The sequence below is a fragment of the Rhinatrema bivittatum genome, chromosome 2, assembly GCF_901001135.1.
Source record: "Rhinatrema bivittatum chromosome 2, aRhiBiv1.1, whole genome shotgun sequence".
Taxonomy (NCBI): Eukaryota; Metazoa; Chordata; class Amphibia; order Gymnophiona; family Rhinatrematidae; genus Rhinatrema; species Rhinatrema bivittatum.
In genome coordinates, this window is record NC_042616.1 from 335,234,864 (window position 1) to 335,251,658 (window position 16,795).

At 41.8% G+C, this 16,795-nt stretch overlaps 1 protein-coding gene across 1 annotated transcript in view; it reads right to left on the reverse strand.

Moving 5' to 3' along the window:
- Positions 1–16,795, reverse strand: part of ITGA9 (integrin subunit alpha 9) — an 855,720-nt gene that overhangs the window by 771,434 nt on the left and 67,491 nt on the right. The window lies entirely within an intron of this gene.

The following is a 16,795-nucleotide window of genomic DNA, read 5'->3' on the forward strand; positions in this document are numbered from 1 at the left end:
TAGTGCAACGCTCTGTAGCTGAGCCATGGGGCTCACCCTTCCACCTTTCATTAAGGTTAAGAAACCAGCAGAGAGCTGTAAAACCACTATTTTCATTGATTTTGACTATTTCATTCAAATCTTTTCCTATTCAATGTTATGGCTAAAAAAAAATTCCCATGCAAAATATAGAATCTTTTTTACAATTGTTTACATAAAGACAAAAATCTTAGGGGCGGACTTTAAAAGGCCTGCGCGCGTAAATCCTTCCAGATTTGCGCGCCGGCGCGCCTATTTTGCATAGGCCGCCGGCGCGCGTAAAGCCCCAGGATGCACGTAAGTCCCGGGGCTTTCGAAAAGGGGCGGGAGGGGGCATGTCCGGGGGCGTTCCCGAAATGACGCAGCGTTTCAGGGGCAGGCCCGGGGGCGTGGTCAAGGCCTCCGGACCAGCCCCCGGGACCGGAGGACAGAGCGGGGCTGCCGGCCAGCGCGCGCAAAGTTACGCCTGCTGAAAGCAGGCGTAACTTTGCCGACAAAGGTGGGGGGGGTTAGATAGGGCCAGGGGGGTGGGTTAGGTAGGGGAAGGTGGGGGAAGGTGGGGGGAGGGTGAAGGAAAGTTCCCTCCGAGGCCGCTCCGAAATCGGAGCGGCCTCGGAGGGAACAGGCAGCGCGTGCTGGGCTCGGCGCGCGCAGGTTGCACAAATGTGCACCCCCTTGCGCGCGCCGACCCCGGATTTTATAAGATACGCGCGGCTACGCACATATCTTATAAAATCCAGCGTACTTTTGTTCACGCCTGGTGCGCGAACAAAAGTATGCGATCGCGCAAATATTTAAAATCTACCCCTTAGTTTTCACCCTTTTAGCTTTTGCAGTGAAAAATAAAATAATCTGGGACAAGCGTGATGACTCAGTAGCAGGAGACTGACTCCTGAGCCAGCTTCTGATTGCTTGAACTGGGGATGTTATGGAGGCAGCATTAAGAGCCCCCAGGAGAAAGTTCATTCATCACACAACAGTGACACCTCCTGGCCAGGCTCAGACTGCATGCATGCTGGTCCCACCTGGGAGTCTGTCTGTGGTCACTGGCAAAGGATTGTGGGAGGGAAGCCAATTAATATTAATTTTACTGATTTACATTGCATCTGAACTTAAAACCAGAAAGAAGAACTTTGTTTACTAAAGGATTTACTCAGCAATCAATCCCTTGCAGCTTACGCAGGCTATAGTTTTACTGCAGCTCAGAAATAAAATTAAGTAATCTAGGGGAAGGCCCGAGAGCTCAGTGGCTTTGCTACTGAACACTGCCATGTGGAGGTCAGGTCTTCTCTTCCCGGGGTCAGCCAGGGCTTGGGATATTGTGGAGCGCTGCTCACAGCTCCGTAAACTCACAGGAGCAGGAGAAACCTGCCCTGTCAAAAAAAACCCCCCAAAACAAAGTAGTAACCTAGGTGCCCAATCTGAGGGATAGACATACAAATAGTTTATTTTCTAGCTATTAAAAAAACCAAAAAACCAATTGGGTCTATTTTCAAAACTCCAAGAAGGAACGATAATCAGGGTTTAGCCAGACTTTCAGTTAAACCTAGCCAGCTAGATTTTTGGCTGTAAATTCTCCAAAATATAGCTGGACAAAACTTGCCGGGTTCGACTGAAGCCTGCTATTTTTCCTCTTAGAGAACTGAAAGGGAGCACCTCCTGGCTAAATCTCACACCCCAATCTAGACAAGCCTCTGGCCCCACCAGATGAATTCATGCAGCTTATGCATTTAGCTGGTTAAATGTAGCCAGTCAGAGAGGGGATATTTTTAACTGGTTAGGTTTAACTGGCTAACTCCCAAAGTTAATCAATATCAAAAGATACACCTCTACCGCGAACTGCTGTACTGAACAAAAACAATCAAGAGCTTAAGCTCTGTCGCTGTGCAATTGAATAAACTTTTGAATGAATAATGTGTGTTCTAAAATTATTTTAAATAAAGTAAATACCTACACTACCAATGGTGAAAAAATTTTTTAATAGTGTGTATAAATTTAAAAATATTAAATGGAGTCAGAGAAAGGTTTCATACATGGTGTAGGTGCCCCGCACCTCCGTAAGGTGAACTTATAATCATCAACCTTCCTCCTCCTCCTCAATAACTTTTAACGATTCTTTTTTGAAAATTTTTTTATGTGAACTTGTGTTGTCCCTAACAACACCTAAAGGACTCTTCCGTGGCAATATAATTTTTAAATGCGTGACCGCAAAAGTTTACTCCATAATACTCAATGAGAATGTCAATAAAGGGTATAAAAACAGACTTCCCCGATTTTGGTTGGTGTGTCCATCTTCTTATAGGTTATCCCAACATGTTTCAGATAAGAATGCCTTTCCTCAGGGGGTTCGATGTTTGCCAGGACCAACTTCACGGAGTCTGCAACCCTCTCCTCGATGGTTTCTCCTGAGCTCGAGATGTTATGCCACAAGGCAATCTTCCTCTATCGATCGCCTATCGCCGATCGATAGAGGAAGATTGCCTTGTGGCATAACATCTCGAGCTCAGGAGAAACCATCGAGGAGAGGGTTGCAGACTCCGTGAAGTTGGTCCTGGCAAACATCGAACCCCCTGAGGAAAGGCATTCTTATCTGAAACATGTTGGGATAACCTATAAGAAGATGGACACACCAACCAAAATCGGGGAAGTCTGTTTTTATACCCTTTATTGACATTCTCATTGAGTATTATGGAGTAAACTTTTGCGGTCACGCATTTAAAAATTATATTGCCACGGAAGAGTCCTTTAGGTGTTGTTAGGGACAACACAAGTTCACATAAAAAAATTTTCAAAAAAGAATCGTTAAAAGTTATTGAGGAGGAGGAGGAAGGTTGATGATTATAAGTTCACCTTACGGAGGTGTGGGGCACCTACACCATGTATGAAACCTTTCTCTGACTCCATTTAATATTTTTAAATTTATACACACTATTAAAAAATTTTTCACCATTGGTAGTGTAGGTATTTACTTTATTTAAAATAATTTTAGAACACACATTATTCATTCAAAAGTTTATTCAATTGCACAGCGACAGAGCTTAACTCCCAAAGTTGACTGCTTAAACCTTTCATAATTCACCTCAATATTTCTCTCATAAGCTTAAGGCCTTCATAAAGCTAACAAATGCCACGCTCCCGATGAAGCTTGGAACAGCAGCATTAATAATAATGAGATGCATGGTCAGGCCCAGGGGTGATCTCAATATGGGATCAGTACATGATAGCTTTGCCATACCTGTGAGCTGCTGATGAGTCACAAAAGGCAGAATATAAATAAAACATTATTAATGCAATAAATTAAACTTTTAAAATTCCTTTAGCATGGAACTGTTATCAACTGTTGAAGAGTTGAACTAAGGTATGTCAGCTGCCAGATGTTAGCTGCTGAATGGAAGCCACTGTTACCTTCCACAAAAGTGCAAATAAAAGTAGAACATAAGAACATGTTGTCACCCCTGGGTGGGAGAACCCGGATAACTGTCCCCAAAGCCACATACAAGTAAAATAGACACATTATGCTACAACTTTCCAGGTCAGCAGTTAATAATCTGAGCGGTCCAAGGCTCCTTGTGGGGGGGAAGCTTTGCTTCAAGGCCCTTTTGCTTTTATACACTGAAGTACCCCTTAAGTCCCTCTTTAAACAGCACTGCTGATCTCCGCAGTCTATAGTAGCAATAAACAGACAAGAGCAGCTGAGTGGTTTCCAACTTAACTTTACTGACAGTTGATCAAATGGATGAAAAATGTTCTTTACAGCTCTTTGACGTTAAATTTAATTGGTTGAACACGTGGAAGCAATTAAATTTGTGACCTTACTCTTTTGGTAAAAGTCTTTAATTAATAAAGCAATCCCTTAGTAATTTATCTCCTTCTCCTGCCAATTACTCAGATTGAGAAAGTATAAATCTTCCAGTTCTCCCAAATTTATACCAGATTCTTCCCACTGTGAAATGGTCATATTAGAGGTCCTATTTACTTAATATAATGAAAAGTCCCAGTTCTCATAAATCTTCTGAAGTCTTCATCAATACGTAGAATTCCTTCTGATAGTACACGGTGGCACTCACCTCCCAAGTGTAACACACTTGAGTCAACAGTGAAAATACTCTTGACAGATACCTCAACATGTCCTCTCTTGCAATAGATGTGAATCCATTCCCCTGGATGTTGCAGCTGCTTCTCAGGTTCTTTCAGGAGAAAGACACCTCCTCCTCTAAATGTTTGGAAAACTGAGCCCCTGGTACCAAAAGACACTTGTTCCCAAGATAACAGAATTAGAGAAAAAAAACTTACTCAAATAGTGAAATCAGTCCCTCATGAGAGGCTTCTAAAAAGTCATGGGATAGGAGGCAATGTCCTTTTGTGGATTGCAAACTGGCTAAAAGACAGGAAACAGAGCGTAGGATTAAATGGTCAGTTTTCTCAGTGGAGAGCCTCAGGGATCTGTACTTGGACCAGTGCTTTTAAATATATTTATAAATGATCTGGAAAGGGATACGACAAGAGAGGTGATCAAAAATGACACAAAATTATTCAGAGTAGTTAAATCACAAGTGGATTGTGATAAATTGGAGGAGAACCTTGCAAGACCGGAAGATTGGGCATCCAAATGGAAGACGAAATTTAACATGGACAAGTGCAAGATGATGCATATAGGGAAAAATAACCCATGCAGTAATTACACAATGATAGGTTTCATATTAGGAGTTACCACTCAGGAAAAAGATCTAAGTGTCATAGTGGACAATGCATTGAAATTGTTGGTTCAGTGTGCTGTAGCAGTCGAAAAAGCAAACAAAACATTAGGAATTATTAGGAAAGGAATAAAACCGAGAATGTCATAATACTGCTGTATTGCTCCATGGTAAGATCGCACCTTGAATACTGTGTGCAATTCTGATCGCCGCATCTCAAAAAAGATATAGATGCACTGGAGAAGGGCGACCAAAATAATAAAGGACATGGAACGGCTCCCCTTTAAGGAAAGGCTTAAGAGGCTTAAGATATGATAGAGATATACAAAATCATGAGAGGTCTTGAATGGGTAAATATGAATCAATTGTTTACTCTTTCAGATAATAGAAGGCCTAGGAGGCACTACATGAAGTTAGCAAGCAGCACATTTTGCGGAGGAAGTTTCTGCTGATTTGGGATCCTTACTTGCAAGCCTTACCGTACCGAGCCCGAAGTTTAATACTCAATGACTGAGCCATTTCTTGATACCTCACCTGGACTTCTGCACCGGAGAGACTCCGAAGCCTGTCTACACTGCACAGCATGATATTTTTTTATGCCATAACTTGGAGGACAAAAGGGGGGAGGGGGAGTGGTTTGGAGGGATTTTACAATGGCTTTAACAATAAATGTGGTCTCTGTCTGGAGAGGGTTAAGTGTTCCAGCTCTCCCAGACCTATCCTAATGTCTGTCTTATGCCTTAAACCCTAATAAAAATTGTTTAACATTAAAACAAATCGGAGAAAATTCTTTCACTCAATGTACAATTAAGCTCTGGAATTCATTGCCAGAGGATATAGTTAAGGCAGTTAGCTTAGCTGGGTTTAAAAAAGGTTTGGACAAGTTCCTGGAGGAGAAGTCCATAAACTGCTATTAATCAAGTTGATTTAGGGAATAGCCACTGCTTATTACTGGCATTAGTAGCATGGGATCTATTTAATGTTTGGGTACTTGCCAGGTACTTGGATCCTGGATTGGAAACAGGATGCTGGGCTTGATGGACCGTTAGTCTGCCCCAGTATGGCAACTTCTCATGTTCTTAAATGAGAGAAAGGAAGGGTGGAAAAACTACCTTCTCCAAACAAAATTCTCTGAAATTCTGAACCAAAACCTTGGATTCAGATACTGTTTCTTCTCTCTTTACCCTGGTCTCTGGGAAGAGAATCTTCAGAGTTTTTCCCAAGGAAAAATAATCAAAAGAGTGACTGCACAATTAGGGCTGTCCTTCAGTAGGGCAACTCATTAAGAAAATCTCAACTAAGAATCCATTCCCAAAGATGGTGGCAGAGGGTTTATAAAGGCTCAGGTACACATCATCTCTTTCTCCCACACGGGGGAGATCAAATCCCAACCTTTATTCACTAATCTCTCTGTTCCTCCCTAAAAATTTGATTCACTCCTTTGGTAAGGAATCAAGGGTTCCTTATAGTAAGAACTGTCATGCTGGGTCACACCAAGGTCTATCATGCCCAGCATTCTCTCTCTGGCAGATCCCATAAAGTCGATTTAATTCCTGTTACTCACTTCCAGGGCTAGCAGTAGCTGTCTTTAGTTTCATGGAGTATCTCCTTGTGTTAGCATTATTGGAAAGGATAAATAACCATCTTTTATTTACCTTTTCTGCCCCACGCATGATTTTGTAAACTCCTATCATGTCCCGTTTTAGCCATTTCTTTCCTAGGTGAAGAGCCATAGCCTCTCATCATAGGAGAAGTATTCCCTCCCCTTTATCATTTTTATTATTTATTTTTATTTATTTACTTTTATATACCGGTGTTCGATTTTACATATCACATCGGTTTACATTTAAACAAAATTTGCAGGAACTTATGCGTTACCTTTGTCAAACACATTAAACATTTAAATATGGGGATTGTTAACAAGGGATATAAAAGAACATGGGGAATGGCTAACACTACGGGATGCACGAAGGGAAGCACAAAGGGGAGTGCCCCTTCAGCGCGTGATGCCTGGTGTTATGGCGCCGTTTAACATCCGTCACAGTCCTCAGTGACATCAGAGGGGGGGCGGGTCTCTCAATTGAGTATCATACACCGCCCCTCCCCTCTCAGTTCCAGATGGATTCTTTCACCTTTTTTTCTTTCTTTCTGTCTTTCTCATCACAGTTAGTTCAGGGAGCCCGCTGGTGATGGTGTGTGGCATCCCTGTGCGCAGTACCCGGTGTTCTGGCGCCGTTTAACGTCCGTCACAGTCCTCAGTGACATCAGAGGGGGGCGGGTCTCTCAATCGAGGATCACACACCACCCCTCCCCTCTCAGTTCCAGATGGATTCTTTCACCTTTTTTTCTTTCTTTCTGTCTTTATCATCACTGTTAGTTATTTCAGGGAGCCCGGTGGTGATGATGTGTGGCATCCCTGTGCGCAGGCACCCGGTGTTCTGGCGCCGTTTAATGTCCATCACAGTCCTCAGTGACATCAGAGGGGGGGGGCGGGTCTCTCAATCGAGCATCATACACCGCCCCTCCCCTCTCAGTTCCAGATGGATTCTTTCACCTTTTTTTCTTTCTTTCTGTCTTTCTCATCACAGTTAGTTCAGGGAGCCCGGTGGTGATGGTGTGTGGCATCCCTGTGCGCAGGCACCCGGTGTCTGCACGTTTTCTAGTTCCGCTAAGTCTTTCTTGAGATAGGACAACAGGACTGCACAAAGTACTCAAGATGCGGTTGCACCATGGCCCCATACAGAGGTAATATATTTTTTTTTATTTATCCTCCATTCCTTTTTGGATCATTCTATTTGCTTTTATGACCACCGCTGTGCACTGAGCAGAGAAATTTTCAATGTATTGTCCACAAGGCCTCCAAGATTGTTTTCCTGGATAATGACTCCCAATACAGAACCCAGCATGGCATACATACCTGTAGTTGGAATTGTTTTTCCCTATGTGCATCAATTTGCACTTTTCCATATTAAATTACACCTGTCATTCAGTTGCCCAGTCTCCTACTCCCACAAGATCCTTCTGCAATTCCTCACAATCTGCTGCTGTTTTAACAACTTTGAATAATTTTGTGTCATCTGTAAATTTTGATCACCTCACTCACTGTTCCCTTTTCATTTATGAATATGCTAAATAGCACAGGTCCCAGAACCATCCCTACGGTACTCCACTAACAATGTTTCTTCAAGTGTTGAAAGAATTACTGTATATTTCTTACATGCAAAGAAAACACGGCTTTAATAATACACACCATTCTTTGCCCAATGTATTGTGCTCAATTCTGAAGGTGATATTTCTGGAAAGATACCAAACGGTGGAATAAGGGAGTGGGATAAGCCAGATGAATGCTAAGGTGTATGGGGAGAAGCATAATCCCCCCGAAAAAAAAAGATAATGCCTCTGCACAAACCACCGGTGAAATCTCATCAGGAGTGTTGTGTTCATTCCTGGAGGTTGCATCTCCAAAGAGATAGAAACAGAAACTGTTCAGGCGAGGGCCGCCTAAATGGTGCAGAGCCCTCACCACAAGACCTATAAGGGAAGACTGAAGAACCTATGTACGGATATCTTAGGGGAAAGGGAGAGGGAAGGCTTGATGGAACCATTCAAATACCTCAAAGATATAAACAATGAACAAGAGGCAAGAATTTTTCTGAGGAAAGAGTTCTAGAACAAAATAATGAAGCATAGATTCAAGCATTCCACAAGGAAGTGTTTCTTCATAGATAGGGTGGCAGATTAACAGAACAGATGAGAAAAAAATGAATAGAAATCCAAGAAAGAATGACACAAAGCATAAAGGATCCGTGGCCAGAGTCTGTGGTACTGCAGGAGAGGGAAGTGAGCAGACCCAATGGGTCCTGAAGTCTGTATCTGCCATTATGTTCTATATTTCTCTGTTTCTGTGGGTTCTAAGTTAGGTCATACATCCATTAAGGAGTGAGCACAAGGGGTGCAAAGGGGTTTTGCCAGTGTAATACTTGCTGAAGAACGGTGCACAATATTTTGGGATTTTACAGTGAGAGGGGGTGGGAAGGATAGGAGGGGTTAGCACACAACACAAGCAAGTCGATTAAATCACCAATGCACCTGAGCTTACAAGGTGGAAAACATGGTATGATGGTTAAGCTGGCTGCCTCCTAGAAAAACAGAGGTACTGCTGCAAAAGGACAAGATAAAAGAAAATGATGAATAGTGCAAGTACTTTGGATGAGTAAGGTATCAGGACATGGCACGCCTCCAAGATTTAATGCACTGACTATTCTGTCTGCCTGCTGCTCTGCTGACATACTAGATTAAGCTTTTGAGACATGAGTTCCGTTATTGAAAAAAGAAAACATGGACCTTCTAGTTAAAAAAACCTGGGTCCCCCATCTATTAAAAAGCTCTACACCATTCCATAGTGCCTAAAAATATTTTCAACATGAAGTACCTCCAGTCTAACAAAAGCTTGGGGGACAAAGGGAATGAAGAGAGCACCAGCGAGAGGAATAAGTGGCATTTTAATATCTGCTAAAATCTTTCAGAAATGTCTGGGTATTGCTACACTGTGAACTGAATATTTTTTTCATTTGTTTCATACAAACAATTCATATGTTTCTTGTTAAAAATTAATTACACCAATGATATCTTGTAGATCCTTTTAGTATTGAGCATAAAGGAGGGTCTAAATCATTTAGCTTGCCATTAAGGAAATGAAAATAGCATGATGGGAGGGACTGTAAGAAAAGTTGCTGGGTCTCCCTCTCTGAACTTCATTGTCTTCAACTGGGAAAATTATATTCTGGACAATAATGAGCAGGACAAAAAAAAAAGGTGTTTGCAGTAAGCTCTGGAAGAAAGCTAAGTCAGTGGTCCATGGGTGAAACACAGCTACAGCATCATTCCTGGACTCCTGTAGAATGAACTTGGGCAGCAAAGGTGAATGATAGCTGAAGCTCAGGATTCTTTGCAGGTGGTAAAACCTTGCTTTATCTTTTACTGGAGCAACTGCAGAAAAATCCAAAGAAACTACTGTACAAGAGCTGTGAAGCTCACATCCTTCATCACACGCTGAAGATTTTAGGTGACAGAACACCAAAATAAAAGACAAAAACATCAACATTCAAGTTTTTATCTCCCCTGCCAAATCTAACAATTCTAGTTCAAACCATTTAAGCTTCCATTTGAAAAATATGCCTAAAACAGTCCTATCTATTTCTGCCACAGAATATATCCATCATTATTCAGTTCTGCTATTCCCTTCTCTTTGCTTATAAGTGGAGGATTTTTTTTATTATTTATTTATATATATGCATTTCGAAAAAATACATCAAAGATCGACTTGACAAAAGAAAATAAGAAAAAGGTTACAAAGGATAAACTTAATTATTAAGGCAATAATTCAAAAACAATAGCCCACGATATTAAAAAGAGAAAAAAAAGGGGATCCATAAGGGTCTAAAAGCGATTCAAGTATGAAAAAAGCAAAAGTGAAAAAACTCTTCAGTGGTTTCCTAAAAAATCACAGACCTGACACAAGCTTACCGTAAGCCCATCCTAACCTCGGTCCCATTTTCTTATCATCTAAGAAACAATCAGGTCGATTCTGTAAGAAGCACGGGAGAATGGGCACTCCATGTTGAGCGCCCAATCTGCCAATGCGCGCCCAGCCACCTCTCCTGCTCGCACAATCCCATATTTACATGAGAGGTCACAATAAAAGGAAGCGCTAGGGACGATTATGTGCCCCTAGCGCTTCCTTGGCCCAGGAGAAGTGGCTCTGTCAATGGGTTCAGGAACCCGACGCTCAATTTTATGAGCGTCAGTTTTCCGAACCCGCTGACAGCCATTGGTTAGGGAAACGGACGCTGTTAAAATTGAGCATCCATTCTCCTAACCAGACCAGCCAGCACAATTTTTAAAAATATGTTAAAAATATTTTATTTTGTTATTTATGTATTTATATATATATATTTGGTTCCTCTGACTTAATACTGCTAGGATATTGAAGTTGAAGGGTGTACAGAAAAGCAGTATTTTCTGTACACTATTTTTGGGCTGTTCATAAATTAACGCCTGCCCTTGGGCGGGTGTTAATTTCTGAGCATAAAATGTGTGGATTAGTCGCACATTTTACTTTTGTTATCCCAAATGACTAACTAATAGCCTCATCAACATGCTTTTGCATGTGATGAGCGTTATTTGTTTCTAGGGGGGTTGGCCACGCATTTTCGATGCTCTAAATCTCTTAGAGTATAAGGGCTAATAGAAGCACATCAAAAACACGTGGCCAAACACGTATTAAACTGTGCACGGCCGAGTTCACTTTACAGAATCGGCCCGACTGTGATTGAGAGGGCTCAAAAAAAGGTATATCTAATGCTATCAATTTTAAGCAAACATTTAAAAGGAAATCAGATTAGGAGAGACTCCTGCCTCACAGCAATAAATGTATCTCTGTTCCTGATTAATTTTACAAAACTCTAGATAAATCCAAATTTTTGGCCCAGAAATAATGTTAAAGAATTGTGAAAAACAAGCAAACAACTTTATTTCGGTCATGAAGAAAAATAAACGATGATAACAATGTAGCTCTCTTGGATTCCTCAGTCAACAACTTCTCCAATATTACCATTAAGTCCAAGCTATCTGCTGATAAATCCTGTCCCGAGCTCCTTCTCCCTGAGAATCTGCTCTCTTACCAAGGGGCAAAAAATACATTTTGCTGACTGGTGGAATGGCCTCACCTGAACCTCCCAAAATCTCCTGAAGATATTTCTTAAAAAGCTCCAGAGGAGAAGCTAAGAGAACTCTAGGAAAATTCAAAATCTGGAGGTGAAGTTCTCTGGCTGAAATCGACAGATGCTCCAGTCTCCAGTGAACCACCAATTTGTCCTGCACCAGCCTTGATTGCTCTGTTGAAATCTGCTGTTCCAAAGCCCCCAGTTTCTCAGAATAGGACCCAATAAATGTATCCTGGGCTTGAACCTTCAATGATTTCAGAAATAGTAATTTTAAATGAAGAAATAGACTTCTCCAGCATGGCCAAGGCTGATCCGATGGAGGCCATCATGACAGTGGCAGGTTTAACAAGAAGAAACTACTCTACTTGGCCTAAGACCAGAGACAACAATGAGGAAAGTTTGACACTTCCTTCAGACACTAGTGTTGAAATGACACTCTTTGAATCCTGGTCTCCCAATGACTCACCCTAGTTCCAGGTACAATTTTTGACCCATACATCATCTCTTGCCTCTGTATCCAGGCCAGTACTCCACCCGACATTACCGCAGCAGCAGCAGACACTGATCCCTCCACTGCTTCTAAGCCAAGCACCACAACTTCTGTTGGCTGTCTGTCTGTCAGGGACACAGTGCTAAATCCTGTCTTCAGGGGAGGAACTCTATCACTTGGCCTGAAAGAAATCTTAATGTCTAAGCTGAGCTACAGCTTCCACCCCGGCACCAGCAACAGACCTCATGAGCAAAGAAGTTCCGCCATCATAGTCTGCCACTACAGACCAGGCAAGGAAGGGGTCAGAGGGGAAACTCCCGCATCTTGCCCTTATGTTTATGAGACATAGAACAACAAAGAAAAGGAAAACAATTTAGCAGGTTATCGATCAGTTTAAGGAGATCGATGGCCATTTGTCTCATTTGGCAGCCATCTTGGATTTGCTTATAATTATTTGAAACATACATTTACATTCACAGCAGAACATTCCAGACATACAACATACAATTTGCAACTGCTTTTAATGTCTGTTTGCTAAATAAGGACTCTTTTTGTTTTCTTTGCTTCATTCACTTCCTCTCTCCTAAAGGTCTGTGCAATCCAGGGCCGAGATTTAAGAATCAGACAAAACTGGGATAATAAAAAAATTGAGAAGCCTGCAAATCAGTACACTTGCACATTTTTACACAAGATTTAGATTTCCTGAAATGTCTGGAAGGATACAAATTCCACAGAAAAAATTCTGCAAGTAAAATCTTGTGAAAAAAAAAGCACTGTAGAGTTGCTGGTACAGCAATTTGGGCTACAGAGTTTCACAATAAACATGGGTGATCCAGTTTGGATCCCTCATCAGTCATCATCCAGGTTTGTGTGGGCCTCCATTGTGATGTGCTGAGCCCAGGAGTCAGATTAACCTTTTATGAGACCCTAGACAAAATACATTGGAAACACAGAACTTTAACAGTAGAAAAAGACCATACAGTTTATCTTGTCTGCCCATCCACACTACTTGCTCAGTTCTAGAATCCCTATCAATCCTTCAGAGATCCCCTGTGCTTGTCCCAACTTTCTTGAATTCAGATACTGTCCTTGCCTCCACTGGGAGGCGGTTCCATGTAAAGTAATACTTCTTTGGATTACTCCTCAATCTACCTCCTTTCACCCTCATCCCATGACCCCTACATTACAGAGCCTGTTGAAAGAGGTCCACCACTTGTGCATTGATATCTTTAAATATCTCACCTATCCAACTTCACCTCTAGGATATATATCTTTAGATCTTTAAGTTTGTCCTCATACGCTCTACAATAAAATCTCTGACCATTTTAGTAGCTACTCTCTGGACCAACTCCATCCAGTTTATATCCTTTTTGAAGATGTGATTTCTATAATTACTCACAGTATTCCAAATGAGAACTCACTAGGGTCTTACACAAGTGCAATATCACCTCCTTTTATCTGCTGACCATTCTTTTCCCTGTGCACCCAAGCATCTTTCTGACGTTTGCCACCACCTTATCCATTTGTTTGGCCACCTTGAGATCAATAGATATGATCTCCCCCTCAGATCCTACTCTTGTTTTGTACAATATTCTACATTTTTTAACTTTAAATTTTAGCTGCCAGACTATGTAGCAGGGGCGGATTCCCGCTGACGACCGGCCCGGGGATTCGCCACCCAGGCCGGCCCAGGAGATACCTCATGGTCTGCTGAGCATGGCTCTGTCATAGCCACGCTCAGCAGACCACGTGATTAGAGCGACCGGCCCACCGGGGGATGCCCGATCCCCCGATAGGGCAATCCGCCCCTACTATGTACCATTCCTCATGTTATACTACATCCCTCCTCCTGTTTTCTACACCTTCATGGGTGTCTACCCTATTGCAAACTTTGGTTTTCAATCCTTTCCCAACTATCATTTCACTATAACATTCACAAAAATGTTGAAAAGAACCAGTCCAAGTATTAATCCCTGTGGCACACCATTAGTAACCCTCCTCTCTCTGGAGTGAAATCCCATTTCTATTTCCCTTTGTCACCTCGCATTTAACCAGTTTCTAACCTAGTCATTTCACTTTAGGGCCCATATCAAAGGCGCTCAGTTTATTTATAAGTCACCTATGCAGAACTGTGTAAAAGGCCTTACTGAAATCTAAGAACACTACATCTAGTGCTCTTCCTTGATACAACTCTCTGTCACCCAATCAAAGAAATTGATCAGATTTGTCTGACAAGATCTATCTCTGGTAATCTGCTGCCTGGGATCTTGTAAGCAATTGGATTCCAGAAACTGTACTATCCTCTGTTTTAGCAGTGATTCCATTAATTTACTCACCAATGAGGTCAGACTAACTGGACTGTAGCTCCCAGCCTCCTCCTTACTTCCACTTTTGTGAAGAGGAACCTCTGAGTGCTCTGTGACCTGGGCCGAGGGTCCAATCTCCCTCAGACACCGGCTTTTCCAAGTTCTCTGAGGGAGCAGATTATGAGCTCAGCAAAGTCTTTACCAGGTATTTCAACATTTTCTATGGTTGGGGGTCATATTCCAAGGGAAAACTTGTTTAACTTTTGTGCTTAACCATCAAAAAGTATGCTAAAACTGCAAATAGGCAGAACGATCTTAGAGACATCTGCACAGCATAGCCCTCTTTATTGCACTCATTTCCAAGATCTCTTTTTTGGGTGGTAATCACCAATTTAGAATGCATTATTCTTAAAGAAAAGTTTGGATTATTTTTAGATTTTTAAAAATGTAAGCTTGCTTACGAGGGTTCTCCATAGGCAGCAGGATGAATTAGCCATAACTCGTGGGGTGACATCATCTTATGGTATCGAATAGACCACCCTCTGAGCTCAGTAGAGCTGTGCTCTGCCAAGCATGTATGGCAGCTACAGCAGGACTGCTGCCTCGTGAGATCCTTAGTTGATTATGGTGCTTAATTCTAGAGAGGTAGGAGACTCTCTGGGGAGGTGAGCAGTTGTTAAAATAATGGCCAATTCATCCTGCTGTCTACGGAGATCCTCATTTACGGTAAACAAACTCGCTTTCGCTGTCGACAAGCAGAGATGAATTTAGCCATAATATGTAGGGGGTCCCAAGCTGAGGACCACCTGCATAGCGGCACACAATGCAGAGTTCTCGTGTAAAACCTGGGCAAGGATCCTTAAACAGAATCCTGCAGAATCTTTACCGCTAACAAAATAAGAGAGAATTAGGCCTCTGGAAACTTGACACTTAAGTGAGAGGGATTCTGAGGCCATTTCAATGAATTCTTGCTCCTGCAAGCTCCTCCAGCAAAGAGACTATTTGTTGCAGTCCTTACAATACTCCAAATTTGTCCTGTGCCTGATAAGGATTTTGACAAGATATGGTAGAATAAACAGTACCCTAGTAGCTAAGGCAAGGTTGAATGGAAATGGGCACCTAAGGTGTACAGATAGACATGATGCAGATTTAAGAAACACAGAAAATCCCCTGATCTGATGGCCTGAATCAGTGAATCTAGGAATTCTGAAGTGCAGGACTTTGACAGAATTGTTCTACTTTTTCAGGTCCAAAAATTGGCCTGAAATTCTCCTCTCTCCCAACCTTTATTTCCAGATGGCCAAAAAGAGTAGATTCCAAAAAGCCTTTCTGTGGGACAACAGATTCTGCAACTGGTCAAGCGTATGCTGTAGCACTGAAGCTTTCACTCTTTCCCTGAGAAGTCTCGAGCTCATAAAGAAGGATAGTAAACTCTCAGACAGCCTCATTCAGTGAGATCTAATACCCATCCATCTGAAATCATTTTTTTGTAGGTTAGGAAGAAAATTTGCAGCTTTTCCCTTATCTGCTGCAGCAGAGGGTTCCAAGAGTCAGACTCTGGTTTGACTTGCTTTGCCTGGAGGACCTCCTCAACCTTGAGGGCTTCCTCCTGAAAAGCATCTGTACTACAAGACTGGGATCCTCTGGGGGAAGAAAAATTACGTCTACCCTTATGCTCCCCAGGGGAAGGAAAGAGAGACTAATTAAGTTGGGATATACCTTATAACAGGAAAGCCTTCATCCCCTCATCCATATCCTAACCAGTGTTTCCACCTGAGATCAAAACAACCTTCAAAAGAGATCCAAAACAATTAGCTCTGAGAAGATGCATCTACAGACCAACATTTTGACCAAAGCTTCCTTCTGGCTATCACTCCACAGATTTTAGCCTTGTAGGACGTAGGGATGAAAACATAGCCAACATTAGCCAAAAGCATGGCTTCCATATCCATCCTTGAAAACAATGGATCTTTTCTAGTCTGATCTACCTCCACCTTGCCTAGGGCCTTCTGGACAGCCAAGACTACTTAAGCAAAACCTAAAAGACTAATTGAATACACAGCAAGGCTGAAACACATGGCACTTAGGACACAATGAATGCAGTAGTGTTGGCAGTAGCAGGAATGATTAATTATGCCACTTGGCTCCACTGAAAATGTTTGCTCCAAGTTTTGTTCGTAGTATTGCAAAATGTTAATACTCTAGTCCTGTCTTACCTTTTTATTAATTATCCCTTTCTAATGGATCCTAGCAACATTGTTTATAGTATATATTTCATATTTATATATATATATAACCCATCATTCTGTATTAGCAATCATGGCGTATATAGTAAACACATCCTTAGTTAAAATAGCGATACCTGTATGATATTATATTCTATGAAAACAAAATATGCAGGAAAAGATAACGTTTATCTACTTTAAATTTTCTGTGCTCAGACTTGTTTTACTTATACAGGGCAGCTTGTGGCAATTGCACAGGTGGGATTTTAGTGACGCATTTTTTCTATAAATAAACCGTTTGCTAAAGCTTTCCTTCCTGCCAAAGTACAATGGAGCT